The sequence below is a fragment of the Molothrus ater genome, chromosome 9, assembly GCF_012460135.2.
Source record: "Molothrus ater isolate BHLD 08-10-18 breed brown headed cowbird chromosome 9, BPBGC_Mater_1.1, whole genome shotgun sequence".
In the NCBI taxonomy this organism is placed as follows: domain Eukaryota; kingdom Metazoa; phylum Chordata; class Aves; order Passeriformes; family Icteridae; genus Molothrus; species Molothrus ater.
In genome coordinates this window covers 119,863-138,039 of record NC_050486.2, presented here as the reverse complement: position 1 = coordinate 138,039, position 18,177 = coordinate 119,863, and the positions used below count along the sequence as shown (strand labels likewise).

General features: G+C 48.8%; 1 long non-coding RNA gene across 1 annotated transcript; it reads right to left on the bottom strand.

The window, feature by feature from the left end:
* Window positions 1-12,141: 12,141 nt before the first annotated feature.
* LOC118689270 (uncharacterized) lies at window positions 12,142-18,115 on the bottom strand. The gene is made up of 2 exons (XR_008508544.1): window positions 18,049-18,115; window positions 12,142-13,950 (listed from the first exon to the last, which is right to left on the bottom strand). It is a non-coding gene; the product is annotated as an uncharacterized LOC118689270 (long non-coding RNA).
* Window positions 18,116-18,177: the final 62 nt, after the last annotated feature.

Genomic DNA, 18,177 nt, shown 5'->3' with positions numbered 1-18,177 from the left:
TTATCATCGGTTGCTGGCCGATTGGTTTTGCTTGTGTGCTTCTTTCCTGCAGCGATTGCCAGTGGCTTAGGTTCTCTGTCTGGTTTAGCTACAACCTGAGTAGCTGGGGTGTTGGCTGTAGCCTGACTGGGATAGCTGCTGATTTATCTCTTTGCCCCCCTGCCTCTATCTGCTGCCCTACAGTATCTAGCAGTGTGCAATAAGCATAGGCCAGGGTCCAGCTTATTGCAATGAGCTTTTTCTCTTTAGAGTCATCATGGCACTTCTCTTTCAGGTATTTTCCTGCTTCAGCTGGGTTCTGAATTTGTTCACATGGAAAATCTCAGTCTACAGGGTCAGAAAATTCCTTCAGGGTTTGGCCCATATTTTCCCATTCTCCACACTACTCAGGATTTTCCACACCTGGGTCTACTTCTGGGTCAGAGGTCTCATCAGCTCTTCTGGACATCTCAGCCCTCATTCTAGAGAAGCTGAAGACCATATAGAGGAAGCTTACTAGATTAAATACCAGAAAAATGGTCTCTTTAACATTCAGGGGAAAATGAACATTCTCAAAAGGTGACATAACATATTCAAAGGAGAAGAAGGAAAGGAAAGGCTGGAAAGCCTCATTCCCTGCTCCTCCTCTAACAAATCAGATGCAATTACTAATAAATTCCCAAAACATATTACTGGAACTGGAACACAGGGTAGGACGAAGAAACCATAAACCATACATACCATAAGCAGACTCCAGTATCTTTGTAAACATGCTATAAATCATTATCACCAAGCCCAGCACAATAGCTATTCTAATTTTTGCTTCTCTACTGTAAAAACTAGGTATTAGGGACAATAATCTTAGTGACCAGAAAGGTATTGAAACCTCAAAAAAGTCTAGAGACTAGAACGAATGAAGGCCTCCACCCCAAGAAACATTACAAATTCAAGCAATGTGGCTACTGACTGCTTTTACCCACTACAGAGCAAGCACAACTAACATACAATTAATAAAGGTTTTTTTCACTTTCTCAGGCCACGTGCTGGGTGCCACTAAATGTATTTGTCCTGGTTCAGGGCAAATTTGGGATAGAACCCCCAAAGGGTTCCCTCTAGAAAAGCAGATTCATTTGGCCCCTCCCTCAACTGGTTTGGGAGAAAATACATTTTTATAGAAAAGTGGAAAAAACTGTTTTTGAAACAATAAAACCTAAACAACATTAAACAATAAAACCTCTTGCTGCTCCAAAAGAGATGACAAACTCAGAAAAGTCCCCTCCCCGGACTGCAGTTCAGGTCACTCAGTCTCTTATCAGCCCCTCTGGTGCTGGAAATGCCGTGGCCCAGTCCCAGCCCAGTGGGCCACAGGTGCAGCTGCCGGTGCTCTTCTGGATGTTCAGTCCAGAGCAGGTTTCAAGAGGTCCAAAGAAAAGGGGGGAAAAAAAATCACAGTCCAGGGAACTTCTTTGCCTCAGCAAGGTAAAACTAACTAAAAGCAAAGGAGAGCTCTGTCCCACTGTCTGTTCATCCACAGACAACACAGTCCAGGAGCAGGAATGCGGAGGAGTGAGTGCAGTGTCTGAAAACAAATTGCACGCTTCTTCTCTCCCCTCTTCACTCTGGAACAAGTCTTAAAGGTGCAAAACTTATTATTCAGCATAAATACAACAAGACGATTTGGGATAGAAGCATCATATATAGTCAACCTAGGACAGTCCCGCTCCTGGCGCTGGCAGCCATACTGGAGCTTGGCCCCCTCCCGGGGGTCTCTCTTGGCTGGTGCCCGCAGGCGCTGCCAGTGCAGGACTTCTATTGCAGGGCCGGTGGGCAGGGGGCAGCGGTTTCACTGCCAGGACTGCGGCTCTGAGCCCTCCCCTGCCAGGGCTGCCCACCTGCCTGGCAACAGTGGCGCCCCCTGGGCGCCAGCCTCACCTGCCTGCCCTCAGCCCCAGCTGAACAGGCTGCTGCGACCTGGACTTGGCAGCAAGTATCAGCTGGCTTGTTCTGGCCACGTGGAGTGGCGGCTGTGGGTTTTCCATGGGGGTGCGAGGGGAGACGGATCGTCCTGAAGGCTGATTTTGCCATAATACAGAGTAAAGTCAAGGGACGTGCCCAGGAAATTCAGTTTCTAGAAGTAGAATAGCAAGATGGACATTGTCAGATTCCAGTGGATGTGGTTAACAAAATAGCAGCCATGTCCCCACTGACCAACAGGAGGGAAACACAGGCTTTCCTGGCACTATGGTGTTTTGGAGAATGCATATTCCATGTTACAGTCAGATTGTAAACCCTCTCTATCATGTGACATGGAAGAAGGTTGATTTCAAGTGGGATCCTTCACAGCAACAAGCTTTTGAACAAATTAGAGGAGATTGTTCCTACAGTAGCCATTGGACCAGTCAGGAGAGAACAAAGTGTGGAAAACAGGCTTCACACTGTAGTCAGGGAGAGTGGTCCATCCTGGAGCCTCTGGCAGAAGGTACCTGGGAAAGTTTGAGGACCACCCTATGGCTCTTGAGTCTGGGATACAAAGGATCTGAGTCCAGCTATATCTCTACACCACACTGCAGTTACTGGCAGCTTTTGAGGAGGTTCCATCTGTTTCAGAAGTGATTGGCACCAAAGCACAGCTTTCACTGGCACCCGACTGCCAGTGCTGGGCTGGACGTTCAAAGGGAAAAGCATCTTGGAAGTCATTACGAACTGGCCCTGAGGCAAAAATTTCATATTATCATCAGAAGGGGAAGAGCTGAAGGTGGCACATGCTAAGGATGCCCTGACTACCAGGAAATGAAGTCTCACTCTCTCTTTACTGATGGTTCCTGCCATATTGTAGGGATGGATCAAAAATGGAAAGCTGCTGTATGGAGTCCTACACGACAACTTGTGGAAGCCACAGAAGGGCAAGGTGGATCCAGTCAGGTTACAGAGCTTAAAGCTTAAAGCCATCTAGCTGGCTTTGAATATGGCTGAATGAGAGAAGTGGCCAACACTCTGCCTCAGCACTGACTCATGGATGGTGGCAAATGCTCCGTGGGGGTGCCTGGAACAATGGAAAAAGGGCAATTGGCAACACAATGGAAATGCATCAGGGCTGCTGGACTGGGGCAAGTCATCGCTGCTAGGGGAGAAGCTGGTTGTGAAAGTCCCTCCTGTGGATGCTCATGTACCCAGGAGTCGGGCACTGAAGAGCATCACAACAATGGACAGGGGGATGGGGCTGCCAGGATTAAAGTGTCTCAGGCAAGTCTGGCCTGGCCACACAAGTGTGAGTTATTTCTGGCTCAGTGGACCCATGATGCCACAGGTAACCAGAGTTTCACAGGCAGATGAGAGGGTGCCCAGGCAAGGTAAAGACCTTTCTGTCCTGGCACATTTCAAATGGGAGCAACCCTTGGATGGATCCAAATTTTGAGCTTGGCACCAAATTTAGGAGGTTGGGCTCAGAAAGTATATGAAAGCACATTTCCTTGGAAGGAGAAACACCTAGTTCTACTGTTGGTGCTGCAGATGATTGTCAGCCCAGAAAAGGAAAAGGCAAACAAGACCTATCTCTCCAGGAACCTCTTCTGTTGGAGAAATCCTTGGACATACTCATTAGTAGAGGTGGTTTCCAAATTCCTCATATGTGCTCCCAAAAGGGAATGACACTGTTTTTCCTTGGAAAATAAATTATTAGTCGCAGTGTTTTAGGATGAAAACATTTTGCTGCCCTTTACCTCCACCTGGCAGATGATCATCTGCAGCACCATCAGTTGGACAAGGTGTTTCCCTTCACAAGAATAGGTACTGTCATTCACATTGAAAAACCTAGTTGCAGCATTTGGAGCCGAATTCCAGTATTGAATATATCCAGGGCTCTAGACATTGCTCTCACACCAAACAGACTAGGGCAGAAAGTCTTGCTGGCATTTTCCTCCCCTCTCCACTTTATAATCTGTGGCTAGCTGTTTTCCTTCCCATGTAAAAGCACTGTCATTCCATTTCAGGAGTCAAACACACAATTTTGTAAATCACCTGCTGTCACCACCCCATCAATGCCCAAGCACATGGGTGCTTATATTGTGGCTGTTAGGTTTGGAGTATTGGGTACTTCAACTGTTAGTGGGGCCAAATAGGCCAGAACTTCAGAAATTCCACTTCTCCCTGCAGTAAAAATCCAGCACGGGGACACACTAGCAGTCCTTGGATCAGGGAGTGCAGATGCCATGCGGAGTCAGCACAGTCTCTGAACTTCTTTTAGGGTTTGGGCTAATGTTCAAACATTAACATTGACTCACTGCCATCAGGCAGACAACAGATTTAAATGTTCAGAACATCAAAACCCTAAATATTGTCATTGTGATCTTTGGTTGCAAAGCAAATAGCCAATATCCACTTCTCATCTGGGACCCATAAATTAACCTTAGCAGCTTGGCAGATAACATTTGCTCCATTTACTAAAGCGTCTGGGTCATACACCCAGCTTCTTGGCATCCTGCTTCATTAGTACTGAATGTTGTGTTCCTGTATCTATTAGAAATGTAATTAATCATTGACAAGAACCAACTGGAATCTGGATGTATGGGTCATTAGTATGTATTGATAGGGTTCCCCTTGTTGCATTTCAGTCTCACTTGGCTTGTGTCTGGAATGCTTTTGCAAATCAGCCACCTGAATGGACTCTGCACAATACAGGAATTGGTAGCTTGCTTAAGCATCACCTTTGCCATTTCTTTCAGTTTTCATCTTTTCTCCTTTTCTTCCTGGAACTGTTTCTGCAATTGTTCAATTCTCAGTAACAGGGATAAATAAGGTTTCCTCTCTCAGATCTTGTTTCTCTCTTCTATAATTTTCCCTATTCATATTTTCAAATAATTGTCTTTCCTTACACTCTGCTGAAGCAAGTAGGGTCCTAAGATGATTTTTCTCAGTCATAAGTTTATCCACTTGGATTCTCAGCTTTTCTCCTGTCTCCATCTCAGAAGCCAGTGGTGACTTTGATACCCCATTTTCTGTGTAAGTCTTATTTTTGGTGAGCCTCCTTAAATGCTTGCAGCCGCCAGCCTCCAGCTCACTGAGGATGGCAAAAGTTGTTTCTAAGACTCCAATTTAACAACATTTGCCTGTGGGGCCATAGTAATGATAAGTCTCTCAGGAGTTCCAACTCCCACATCAACATCTTTATCCTGCTTGTGGCAAGGGAGCGCAACTTTCCTTTTTCCCCAGGCACTCCATTCCAGGCACTACATTCTCCAGAACAGCAGTGGATAATTTATCACTTACCAAGAAATTCCTTTCTGCAAGCCTTTCGCTCATACTGCGTTCCATCATGCACTGGGACCCTGCTGCTCCCTTTTGGGCAGTCTGCTTCCTTGGTGCAATTCCAATCTCTTGATTGTTGTTCTATTTACTAATTATTAAGTGAAACCAATCCTTCTGCCATAGCTAATTAGCCTTGAAGATCTCTCTCCCAACATTAAGGATCTTTTCCCTTGTCTTCCTCTCTGTGGGGTTAACATTTGCTTCAAGTAATCCTGAAATTCTGCTGCAGTGTTTTATCATGTCCAGCAAAACTCTAACCATGTCAGCCATATACTTGGATAACCAGTGATGTAGGTGAGAGCTGTCCTGGAACATCTGTCATTCATCAGTTGCAAAAATGTCGCCTTCTGTACACCCTCTGTCCAATGATCTATGCTTGGGGTCTCGATCCTAAGCAAATCACTCCTCTCTAATGGATTCAACCACCTGCTCCAGCACTCTGAGTTAAAGGCCACAGTTTTCTCTGGTCATCCACCATTAAAAACACTTCTGGCTTCCAGAAGCCTTGAGCGCCTCAGACAAATGATTCAATCACCCTCTGCCAGAGGCACTCTCCAAACATATCCAGTTTCCAATAAGTACGTAAGTCTGCTATACTTTTCCTGGAACTTTGCTATCTTGGCTGCTGTGTACCACACTGTTTTAGTAACAGTGAGCAGACCCTGACTATCATAGAAGGTTTCATCTTTAATTTGGGGTTGTAATGTGATTTTCTCATCATCAGATGTACTGCTGCTTATAGGGTCATTAGAGACGTCAAAGCAATTTTCTGTCCTGTCCACAATTTGAGTTGTTAACTTTCTTTGAAAGTTCAGTAACAAAAAAATTCCCCACCAAGCTCAGCACCAGCCTGTCTAGGGAAAAAAAAGGGTTGAGGGGACCCAAAACTGGAGGTATCCCAAACCAGGTTTGGGGCTGGGCTGGGATTTTAAGGGGAATATTTGGGGTCCTTGAGGTTTGGGGGGCTCAGAGGATACCCCAAGGATGGCAGAGATGGGCAGGTTTAAGAGGATTTGGGGTCCCAGGAGAGGTTTTGAGTTCTGAGGCTCAGGAGGGTCTCCAAGGCATGAGGAAGGGGGGGGGTTGGGGTCCCAGGGCAAGGTTGGGGTTGGGCGGGTCCATTCTAGGGTCCCTCCCACGCCCTCAGGAGCAGGCACGCCCTCAGGAGCAGGCTGTGGCTGGTGCAGCATCCCCGCGGGCCCCAAGCCCCTCCCTGCTCAGCAGCACCCTCAGGGGCAGCAGCAACCCCAGCAGCTCCACCTCCCAAGTGTCGCTGCCCCCAAGCCCCGCCCCCAAGAACTCCACCCATGGATGGGAGCTCTCCAGAGCCCCGCCCTCATGGGGTACTAAGCCCCGCCCCCCACAGGCAACCCTACCCACATTCAAGCCACCTCTAAGCATGGCCCCCAAAGCCCTGACCTCCATTCAAAAAGTGAATCCCCTAAGCTCCATCCCCTAGGCGACCCCCCACCACCACTACGCATGGAACCCCTTAGGCCCCAAGACCTTCCTGGCCCCCATCCCATGTACCCTCACCCAAAATACTCTCAGAGCCCCCCTCTCTGTGGGTTCTCCCTTCCAGAGGTCCCCCCTGTGGTGCCTCACCCCCAAATCCCCTCCAAGCTCCCCAGCATCAGCACCTAGGGGTCACAAACATTTATTGGGGTGCAGCAGAACTGGGAGGGTCTCCAGCAGGGTGGAGGTCCTGGGTAGGTTTCTCTGGGACTGGCATGCTGGTAGGGGGGTTCCAAGGGGATCATAGGTAGGGGCCCTCAATAATCTGAGGGGTGCTGGACTAAGGAAGGGGACCTCCACCCCGGGATGGGTTCCTGAAGGGGTTGTTGGGGATCCTGAGGTGGGGGAGTCTATGGGGGGCTTGGGTGACCCCATGGGGGGGTGGGGGTCTCAGCATGATGGTCCCATAGGAGGTCCCAGTGAGATTAGGGGTGTGAAATTGTAAGGAAAGACCCCCAGGGGGTCCCCATTCAGATGCCCCCCTCGGGTCCCTGCAGGCACCAGGCCAGCTGCACATCCTGGGGGATCAGGGTGACTCGGCGGGCATGCAGTGAGCACAGGTACATGTCTTCCAGCAGCTGCACCATGACGGCCTCTGCTGCCTGTGTCCTGTGATATGTAGTATAGTTTATAAAATAATTCATGCTAAGTGAAATTAAAACCACAGCTTAGTGGGTACTAAAAGCAATGTTGGGCAACAAGCCAGCTAAAACACCTGGAAGACATGGTTGCCAGAGATGTATATTCCAAAGGATTCCTTGTCTGACAAGACCCCAGCTGGAGACACTTCAGATAAGCATCACCAGCAACTACAAACTAAGTGGCAGAAATTCAAATACCAGAAAGACACTGCCTCCAGAAGACGTGTATTCCAACGTGTATTCCAAAAGATTTCTTTGTCTGACCAGACCCCAGCAGGAGGCATATTAATAAGCATCATCAGAAGTTCCGCTCCCCTCCCCCACACCGCCGAAAGTTTTTTCCTGACAGGATTCCATTGATTATCCACCAGCTCCAGAAAACCCAATGATATGCTAAAGAAGACCCCCTTGCAAAGCCTGAAAGACTGTATAAAAATGGATCCCTTGGACCAGATCAGGGGAGACCCACAGGGACGCTGGTGCAGACCAGGTCTTAAAGGGGCCAGGGGGACAGAGGGAAGCTGTGGGGGTTATAAGGGATCTGTAAGGTCTAGGGGGACATTGCGGATATGAGGGATCTATAGGGAGCTACAGTTATCGCCGATATAGGGGAGTTACAGGGGACGGGGGCATATGGGGGGCTATGAGGAGCAGGGTATAGGGCACTAAAGGGAGAGGGAGTGACTATAGGTGATGGAAACATATAGGGTATGTAGGGCACAGGCTGGGGTTGGAGGACCACATTAGAGGGAGTCCATAGGAGTGCACTAGAGGGGGGCCTATAAGGGGGCTCGATGTGGGAGGTCCATAGGGGGTCCCTCACTCACTGCATGCCCCCAGCTGGGGCGATCGGGGTACTGGGAGACTGCCATGCTGTTGGGGGGTGTGTTTGGGGCAGGGCATGGTGTGGCCTGAAATAAACACAGGCAGGAGACTTTTCTCCTTTTTAATGCCTTTAGTAAAAGTGACCAGCTTTGGGGGGAGATTCGATGGGTCTGCCCTCACGCCGCCGCTGCTCCCAGTGGTGACTCGGAGGAGGAGTGCAGCTTTGTCCATTGGTCTGTGAACAGAGCTGGGCATTCCATCCTCATGTGATCATTGGGAAAGATCCTTTGTTTGCTTTTTCGGTTTGACTTCCAGGGTTCTATCTCTAGCCGAGGTCCTTACTTGGCTAGGGTGAGGGGCAAAAAAGGGTCTCAGCATCTCTGCAGGCTCTGGGCTTTGATCCTCACGTCCAAAAATCACTTTGATCTCTTAACTCTGTGTTGGCTCGTTGTTTTTGGCGTCTTTTGGTAAGTTTGGTGGGGTGGCTTTCCCGTGGCATGCTGGCTCCAAGGTTATTTGCATGCCCTCCGATGTCCCTCCCTCCCCGATGTCCCCTCCTTTCACTGTCTGAGAAGGGTCATCCATCTGGGAGCAGGCAGGGTGGTACTGACAAAAGGAGTAGTTAACAAAAACAACTGGTGATTACGATAACAGTTAGAACTCCACCCTGGCAGCAACTGGTCCAACCTGTTCACTCTGCAACCTTTTAAAAAAAATTAGCAGCTTTTTCTACTTATAACATGGCCGTGCCCACTGCAGAGTCAGGCCGAGTCCAGGAGGGGACCCGGTGGCTGGGGAAGGGGGAGTCAGGGTGGACTAAGGTGTCCAGGGCCCCCCACGCCACTTCCGGGTACCCCCAAGCTCCCTCTCCCACTCCCTGACAGTGACGTCACACCTGGGATCTGACATGCTGCTCCATTCCAATATCCTGCCGCACTGCACTGCTCATGATGTCACTTTCCTCTTCATGCCAATTGGGGTGCGCGATCACTCTGTGCCGCCAGACTATGAGTTGATGGTGCCACACCCAGCCCCGGGCACCCTGCACCTTGGTGCTCCCAGGGTAGTCTCATTTATCATCCCACTGCAGTCCCAGTATGGGCTCTGTAATCATCCTAGTGTGATCCGAGTCATTCCCAGTGTGGTTGCCATTGCTCCCGGTCATCTGCATGGTTTCAGTTACTCCCAGAATGATCCCAGTATGATTCCAGTCCCCTGCAATATGATTCTAGTGCTTTCCAGTCACTCCCAGTGTGAGTCCAGTATGATCACAACGACTCCCAGTATGATCCCTGTCATACCCCCAATGGTCCCAATCAATTTCTGTCGCAACTAGAATGATCCCACTTTGATCCTAGTCACTGCCAATATGATACCACTTGCCCCCAATGTGGTTCCAGATGCTCCCAGTACGAACCCAGCATGGTTCCAGTAGTCCCCTCCTGTATGATCCTAGTTGCCTGGCACAATCCACTCAATATGAATGGGGGTCGTGATGGTTCATTAGCTGATCTCAGAGTGCAAAACACAACACGGAAAGGGGATTGCAGTATCAATCAAAACAAATGCACCTTTTATTGAATGACCACAGCAAATGCGTTAAAGGAATTAGGAAAAATGAAAAGAATAGAGAAAGAGAGAGAGAGAGGGAGTATAGCTACCAAAAGTAGAGACAAAATCCTCATGGTCCAGTCAATGGAGTTTGCCTAGTCATGTTGGGGAGATCTCAAAGTCCTGGTTAACTCAGGGGTCTATTATAGTCCTTTGCATGAGGGGGGAGCAGGTAATAAAGAATAAGTCTCTTGAAATTGCTGAGGGGGAACAGATACAATGAAGAATAAGGGTATTGAGGAGGGGAACAGGGACAGATAGTCCATGTTCTCAGCAGTGAGCGGGACCCATTGTTTTCTTGGTCCAGTGAACACATCTGCAGGCAACACTTGGCTCACTTCAGTCTGGTCAGCACCCCTGTGTCAGAATTGTAGGGGTCTCAGTCTTGAGTCCTTGGGAGGCGGCTTCAATCTTCGTTCGTCATGCTGGTAGTGAAGCAGATGAAGGATTTTCCGTGGGGGGACCACCAAAGTTGCCCCAGCAAGTTCATCTGGCCAAGAGGTGGGAAAATTCTTGGGCTATTGCCACAAAGCAGGTGTAAGCATATAGGGCACGTTGCCCCCTTAGCCAGGCCCTGCTATAAGCAGTGTACCATGGCAGCAAATACACCTGCAAACAATCACTTGGCAGGCCAGAACTCTGCACAGGGGCCTCAGGATCTTGGCATGCATCTACCTCAAGCAGGCCAGAATTCTGATCAGGGTCCTCAGGATCCCGGTCTCTGTCCTTGCAATGGTCGTGAGGCAAATGAGGGGAACTTCAGACCGTCTTTCACATTGCCCCAGTTGTGGACCCAGTACCCCCAACATGGTTCCAGCATCTTTCATTTGCTCCCAGTGTGTCTTCAGTTGACTCCCAACATGGTCCCAGTAGCTCCCTGTGCCTCCCAGTGCCCAGTGGGGGTCAGTCAAGGATTATAACTGTCCATAAAATCCATTGGGAGAAGCAGATTGGGGTGTTAGTGAACCCATGGTGGCCCAGGTGGGCTTTGGGGTCTCTTGAGGGCATTGCCTCACAGACCATCCAGTTAACCCCCAGTTTTTCCAGTGGGCCACCACACTCCTTATTTGACCCCATCAAGCCTCTCAATTGTCCCTAGTTGTCCACCCAGGCCAGATGTTGAACAGGACCGGCCCCAACACTGCACCCTGGGGTGTCGGAACTCAGGACATCCCTCTGGCTGTCCTGGACAGCCAAGACCCCTGCCAGGGGGCTCAGAGACCCTGGCACGGAGCCAGAGATGCCTGTGGTTTTGCTTATGACCCATGGAGCAAGTTACCAACCTTTATGAAGATCTGCAAGCCATGACAGTTTAAGTAGAATGATATTGAATTAATCATGGGGTAAAAAATAGATTTTTGGGGTTTTTAGAATGGGGGTTCAGGGGGCAAGATGGAGGAATCTGGGTGTGTCCAGCCTTTCTCCTTCTTCTTGGCCTCTATTTTCTGCTGTGATGTTGGCACTTTTAGATTGGTTTAGAGTAGAAGCTCACTGTGTAACATAGGTGATAGGTATTGGAAAGTAATTGTAAATATTGTACATGTAGTTTTTATTATAAAGACATAATACTGCCCCAGGGACAGAGTGCCTTGGACTGTCTTGCTGAGTGGACCTCGGCTGGACAGGAGGAAAAATTTTATAGATAAGATACAATAAACAACCTTGAGACCGAGAACTGAAGAGCTGACTCCTTCTTTAACCGCTGGTCTGGGAAAAGAGATTTTCTAACATTTCTTGGGGTCACTCTGACCAACTAGAGACCCCGAGACTGGGGAACCCCAGCAGTGCCCAGCCCCAGCTGGCTGTGGCCCCATTCCCACTCCTCCTTGGCCTGGCAACCAGCCAGGTGTTCCCAGTGAGAGGCACCTGTCCCAGCCACAAGCTACAGGTGCTCCTGTAGAGAGAGGCAGGGAGATGGAGGCAGTGCCAAAGGCTTTGCTGAGCTGCAGGCAGACACACCCACACATGTCTAACACCCACCGGGGCCACCTGGGCAAGCAGGAGATCAGGTGAGTCAGGCAGTACTGGCCTTTTCCAAGCCCTGGCTGTTCCCAATGCCCTGGTTTTCCTGTCCGTGATGTGGGTTCCTCCAGGGAATCTGTTCCAGGGCTGTTCCAGCACCAAGGCCTGGAGTTTGCTGGATCCTTCTGGCCCTGGTCTCAGTGGCTCCCAGTCACCTACAGTACAGTTCCAGTCATTCCCTGTATGATCCTAGTCACTCCCACTATTGTAAGAGCCAAAATGAGGAATGCAAAACTCCAGGCAGTTCTCCAAAATGCAGTTTATTACATCCAAGACCTTACAGCAAGCCAGGGTCGTTGGCGACAGAGCCTGTGCCTACAGCTCCAGCTGCAGGCAGGCCTGGAGACCCTTAGTTTTGGTTACAAATGCATTCTATACTTCTCTTTGCTGAGCATCTTAATACAGTAGAACCAATATATACCTTAACTTTTATCTATAGCCTGTCATAACTGCTATAATTACCATATTCATGTTACTATTCTCCAATCACTAAAAGTTAGTACATTACAATTTAAGCTAGAAGTTTCTCAGTTTTCTTGCAGTGGAAAATTCTGAGACCTTTTTTCTACTTGCAACATTGGCACGCCCCTTTGCCTGTGCTATCTTTCTGCTTAGTAAAAACATCTTCTTGTTTGAAGTGGGTTTATTCTTTGCTCTAAGTCATAAAAAAAACCCTTCTAACTAACCCTTTGCCTCCTTAATTATCCAGTAAGACTGGCTCAGCAATTCTTTACTTCTATCTTAAAACTTGCTTTCATCTCTATTCCTTCTTCAGATTCTACATTAGAAAATCTTTCTGCTAAACATACATATCTGTGAGACTTTCTTGTCAAACTTTAATCCTTTCCAACACACTATGATCCCAGCATGGTCCCATTTGCTCCTATTTAATCCCCAGTATGATTCCCATTTCTCCCTGTCACTCTCCAGCATGGTTCCTGTTATTGTATTTGCAGGGTCCCTGTGGCAGGAAGGATGACTCCATGTTCTCAGAAGGCTAATTTATTATTTTATGATACTATATTGTATTAAAGAATGCTATACTATACTATACTAAAGAATACAGAAAGGATACTTAGAGAAGGCTAAAAAGATAATAATGAAAACTTGTGACTCTCTCCAGAGTCTCGACACAGCTTGGCACTGATTGGCCATTGAATCAAAACACTCACACCAGAAACCAATGGAACAATCATTTGCTGGATAAACAATCTCCAAATACATTCTGCATGAGCAAAACAGAGGAGAAGCAAATGAGATAATTATTGTTTCCATTTTTCTCTGAGGCTTCTCAGCTTCCCAGGAGAAAAATCCTGGGCAAAGGGATTTTTCAGAAAATGTGAATGTGACATCCAGTTGTTCCCTGTATGATCCTAGTTACCCCAGTTGTGATCCCAGTTGCTCACAGCATTCTCCCAGTAGCTCCTAGTGCCTCCCTGTGGCCAGTGGGCATCAGTTGAGGGTTGCAGCTGTCCATAAAATCAATCTGGGAGAAAAGGACACACATGTGATGTGAGGGGATATGGAGGGACATAGAGGCACTGTCCTGCTGTCACTGTAACCATGGGAAAAACAATGTTTCTACTTTAAAAGAACAACAATGTTTCTACTTTAAGAGACTTAAGGCATTACTTTATTCTGGCCAGGATGTTGTTCTGGCCAGAATGTGCAACAGAGATAATTTCATCCACATATTGCCTGTGTTGTGGAGAGAAAACCATTCCATCACATATGGTTCTTTACTAGATTTTTCACATACTTACATAGTCAAACCCCAGAAAAATTCATTGGTTCAACATTCATTGGCCACAAGTTACACCATTCTTTGTATCTGGTTTCCTATTGGTTATTGATCCCTTTGCCTTCAATGCTAATTAGGTCCTCATTCTTCATTCTCTTATTGATCTTTTCTCAGACCAAGTGTCTCTGACTCACCAGGAAGGAAGTTCGGGTGTTGATGGTCACTTCTCTCTTGAGCATCCTCTGGCAACACCCGGTCTATTGAGATGTCAAGCTAGTCAGGCCTTGCCCGGGGAACAATCCATTCCCTTGCCTCTAGGCAAAGGTGAACAAAACCCCTGACTAAAGTTAGTTAAAAATTTTAGGAGTTGCATCATTTCTAACACTGCCCCTCCCCATGGACACAGTACCCTCATTGCCACCCCATGTCCCCATGTCTCCCCTTCGTGTACGCACATGTCCCCAAGGTCCCTCCCAAAACACAGGCAAGAGCCTCAGCAACCACTATTTGGGTAGTTTTTCTCAGCTTCTAAAGTTTCCAGATACTTTGCCATTTTAGAATCCTCACTGAAGGAGAAATTAGGTGTCAGGTCCTGCTGGATGTCCCCAAATTCCCTCCCCAAACCCTGCAGCAGCAGGGAGAGCCTGCCATGTCTGAGTGAACATATTTTATTTTTCATTAAAACATATGAAAAATGATGCTTTTATCTCTAAACCCTTTAGGTCTTGCCTGCTACACCTGATATCACTTCAGAACAGGCGATTTATAAACCTTAAAATCCTTGAGAAAAATAACATTCACAGTTAATTTTATTTTGGTGCAGTAAAGACTGGTCTTGTGGGATTTGGTGATGTTCACTGGGAATAGCCCAGCAAAGGAAAATTATGAGCAAGGGAAGGGTAAATTTTGCACAAGTTAAAGTCTTGAGAGCAAAGTATCTGCCTTGCAGATGTGCTGCAAGGGAGATTAATAAGTAGCATCATCATAATCTATTTATAAAAGGTGAAACACTGACCTCTTGCGTAACACAGCCCAGACAACTTATGGAAAGTAAAACATTTAAAAGCAGCAAATCCATGGCCAGAGTCACATCCAATGTACGCAGCTCGTTCTTGGCCAGGCACAGCTCCTTCAGTTGTGCTAGGTTGTGGAAGACCTCAGGGCCAAGGCTGTGCAGTCCTGCACTTTCCAGGTTCAGGCTGCGCAGTTGGCTCAGGTTCTTGAAGATGCTGGCAGGCAGGTGGCCCATCCCGCTGTTGCTGCCAGCCAGCATCAGATACTGCAGAGTGGAGACCCTGGGGGGCATCCCCTGGGTTGGGGAAACACAAGGATCTTCCCTCAAAAAGCCAATAAGACCCTATTGGCCCCTTCCCCTGTTCCTATGTCTGTTCCTGTGTCCCTGAGCCACTCCCTCCCTATTCCCTGATTAGCCCTTATCTTTGTACTGCCCCAAGACCAGGATGACCCTGGGCCCCAGGGAGAGAGAAACCTGGACCCTCCAAGTGTGTGTACCTGGGACTCAAACATGTTACCACGTGGCTGAATTAAACATCTGTGGATACCATGCAAAGGCCCTTTTTGCTTCTTTATCCTGGACTTTACTAGCAGCTATTCAAGCTGCAACACTGCAGCTGTGCCAGGTCATCGAAGGCATTGGCAGGGATGGCCGACAGCGAGTTCTGTGACAGGCAGAGCGAGCGCAAGGCACTGAGGCCCTGGAAGAAGCGTTGTGGGACCACACGCATCCCCTGTGGCTGCTGCGCCTGCAACTTCAGCTCACAGAGGTTGTGCAGGGAGCGGAAAGGCGGCAGCTGACGCAGGTGTGGGCTCAGGCAGCGCAGCACATTGGCAGCAGCTCCAGCACGCCCAGGGTCACCTGCACCAGCTGGAATGCGGCCAGGCTCACCTCCAGCAGCCGGCTGTGGGCCAGGGAAAGCTGGCAAAGCTGCGGGAGGCCCTGGAATGCCACGGCTGCCGAGTGCCGCAGGTTGTTCCCGCCCAGGCCAAGGGTCTGCAGGCGATGAGAGAATGACCCACTCAGTAGATGAGGGAAGGGCGGTGGATGTATATTTATAGATATCAGTAAAGCCTTTGACACTGGAGAAACTGGCTGCTCATGGATTGGACAGGGGAACTGTTTGCTGGATGAAAAACTGGCTGATGCCCAAGCCCAGAGAGTGGTGGGCAATTGTACCCAGCTGGGGTACCAGTGTAGCAGGACATGTTCCCTGCCACAAGAGCTTGCTAATTGGTGAAATAAATCACTAAAGACTGCTTGTCTCATGGTTATTTGGGTATCATGTAAGTGACACTTGTAGCTGACAATAAACAGCTTGCTGTGGAAGCAAGATTGTGAAAAGATAAGCTGGAATTTCTGACAGACACTTCACTTCACAAACTATTAAAGCTACACCAAACTAGAAGTCTTCTGCACATTCCCTGGAAATGTGTAGGGCTTTTCCCCCAAATATGGGATGCTGGTTTTGTAGTTCCTCTCTCAAGGGTTGAGTGAAAGGACTCTGTGCACACTCTTGCCAGTTTGGTGGTAAGTTACATTGACTCCTAATCTATACTATTTCTTTCCTAGCTTTGATTATAGGTACCTTAATGTTGGGCAGTGTTTTATGTAATCTTCTAGTAGTTCTTTTGTTTTATACTGTGTAGTAAGTAACTCCGTTCAAGACCTTTTGTCTAGTATCTCCTGTCTATTCAATAAATAACTAATTTCATAATAGACCTGATCTGTCACTCTTACAACTTGCGAGCCAGAGTGGTTTAGGTGCAGGCCACCTAATTCAAGCTGTACCCAAAATCTTAGCCTAAGACAGGGCTTGTCTGAAGCTCCCACTCTATTCATAACACCCAATTACTTGTAGGTGACCCCAGGAGTCAGTGCTGGGTCCAGTCCTGTTCAACATCTTTACTGGTGATCTGGATGAGGGGATCAAGTGGAAGTCAAACTAAGTTCACAAATGACACCAACTTGTGTGGGAGTGTGGATCTGCTGGAGAGCAGAAAGGCTCTGCAGAGGGATCAGGACAGGCTGGATCAAGAAGGCTGAACCAGTCTTCTCCCTCATTGGGGCACCTATTGGGTAGGAATCATGTCCCAAGTGCCTCCACCTGAGGGACTGGAAAGGGCTGGAGCAGTTCTTGAGAGACTCACACGCCCCAACCCATCTCCCCCAGGAGCTTTTTCATCAGGTTTTCTCTTGCTGTCTCTTCCTGAAGCGTGAGTGATGGAACAGCCTGGGGGGGCACCTGGGGTCAGCCAAGGTCACCTACCCCAAACCTCCCCCACTTTTAGAATCCCAGGCTGGTTTGGGTTGGAAGGGACTTCAAAGGTCATCTTGATCCACCCCCTGCCATGGGCAGGGACATCTCCCACTATCCCAGGTTGCTCCAAGCCCTGTCCAACCTGGCCTTGGACACTTCCAGGGATGGAGCAGCTGCAGCTTCTCTGGACAACCGGTGCCAGGTTCTCACCACCCTCACAAGGAGGAATTTTCTTCCCAAAATCCCATCTAGCCCTGTCCTCTGGCAGGTGAAAACCCTCACCCTCCATCCTGTCCCCTGACAAAGGCCCTCCCTAGCTCTCCTGGAGGCCCCTTTCTATATTTTATCTCTCTATAAGATTTATACCTACACACATATCAGCCCAAAAAGTGACTCAGGCAGTCCATGACTAGTTGTGGCCACCTGGGGCAGCCCCTTTTGGGGGGTGCGGGGGAGTGCCGAGATCTATGGGTTATTTTAGAGAGCCACATGAGGTTGTAGAGGGAGGTTTGGGAGGGTTCTGAGGGTTTATAGGGTGTTCACGGGGGAGAGCTATGGAGCATTTTGAGGGGATCCTGAGGGTATTTGGGATCTGCTGGGGAGTCTGTAGGGGATGGAGGGATTTATCTCCACCTGTCAGGGAAGTTCACCACACAGGCTCTGTTCCTGATTTCTATGAAATCTTGATGCGCACAACACACAGGAATGTTTTTCCTGCAACTTCCCTGGCCCCAAGAGGGACCACGGGAGTAGCATGAAAAAGTGGGGAGGCTTGTCCATCCCCTACATCGGCCATTGCAGTTTTGATTCAAATTTTAATTAAAGGCTGAATGGTTGCTGATACTGCGATAGAGTCAGGGTCTTTCTCTACATTGTTGTCATCACTCCAGTTCCCAGGAGACACTCGAGGGGCGCTTGGAGGCCAGCTGGGGGGTGCTTGCGGGATCATTAAAGGGTCTGGAGGGGCGCTTAGGGGAGGCAGTTGGAGAGCACTTGGGGGTCCGAGAGGACACACAGGGGGCATTTTGGGGGCAAGTAGGGGACGGGGGGCGGGCGGACATTGGGACCATGAGGGGCACTTGAGGGTCAGGAGAGGGAAACTGAGGGTACTTACGGGGCCCAGGGGCGCACTTACGGTTCAGGGAAGCACTTGGGGAGCAGCCGGGACGGTACTTCTGGGACAGTCCTGGCTCTGGTGGAACTCTTCAGGGGCCGTGGGGCATGACGGGAACCGCAGTCCCGGCTCTATCGGCGGCCTACAGGG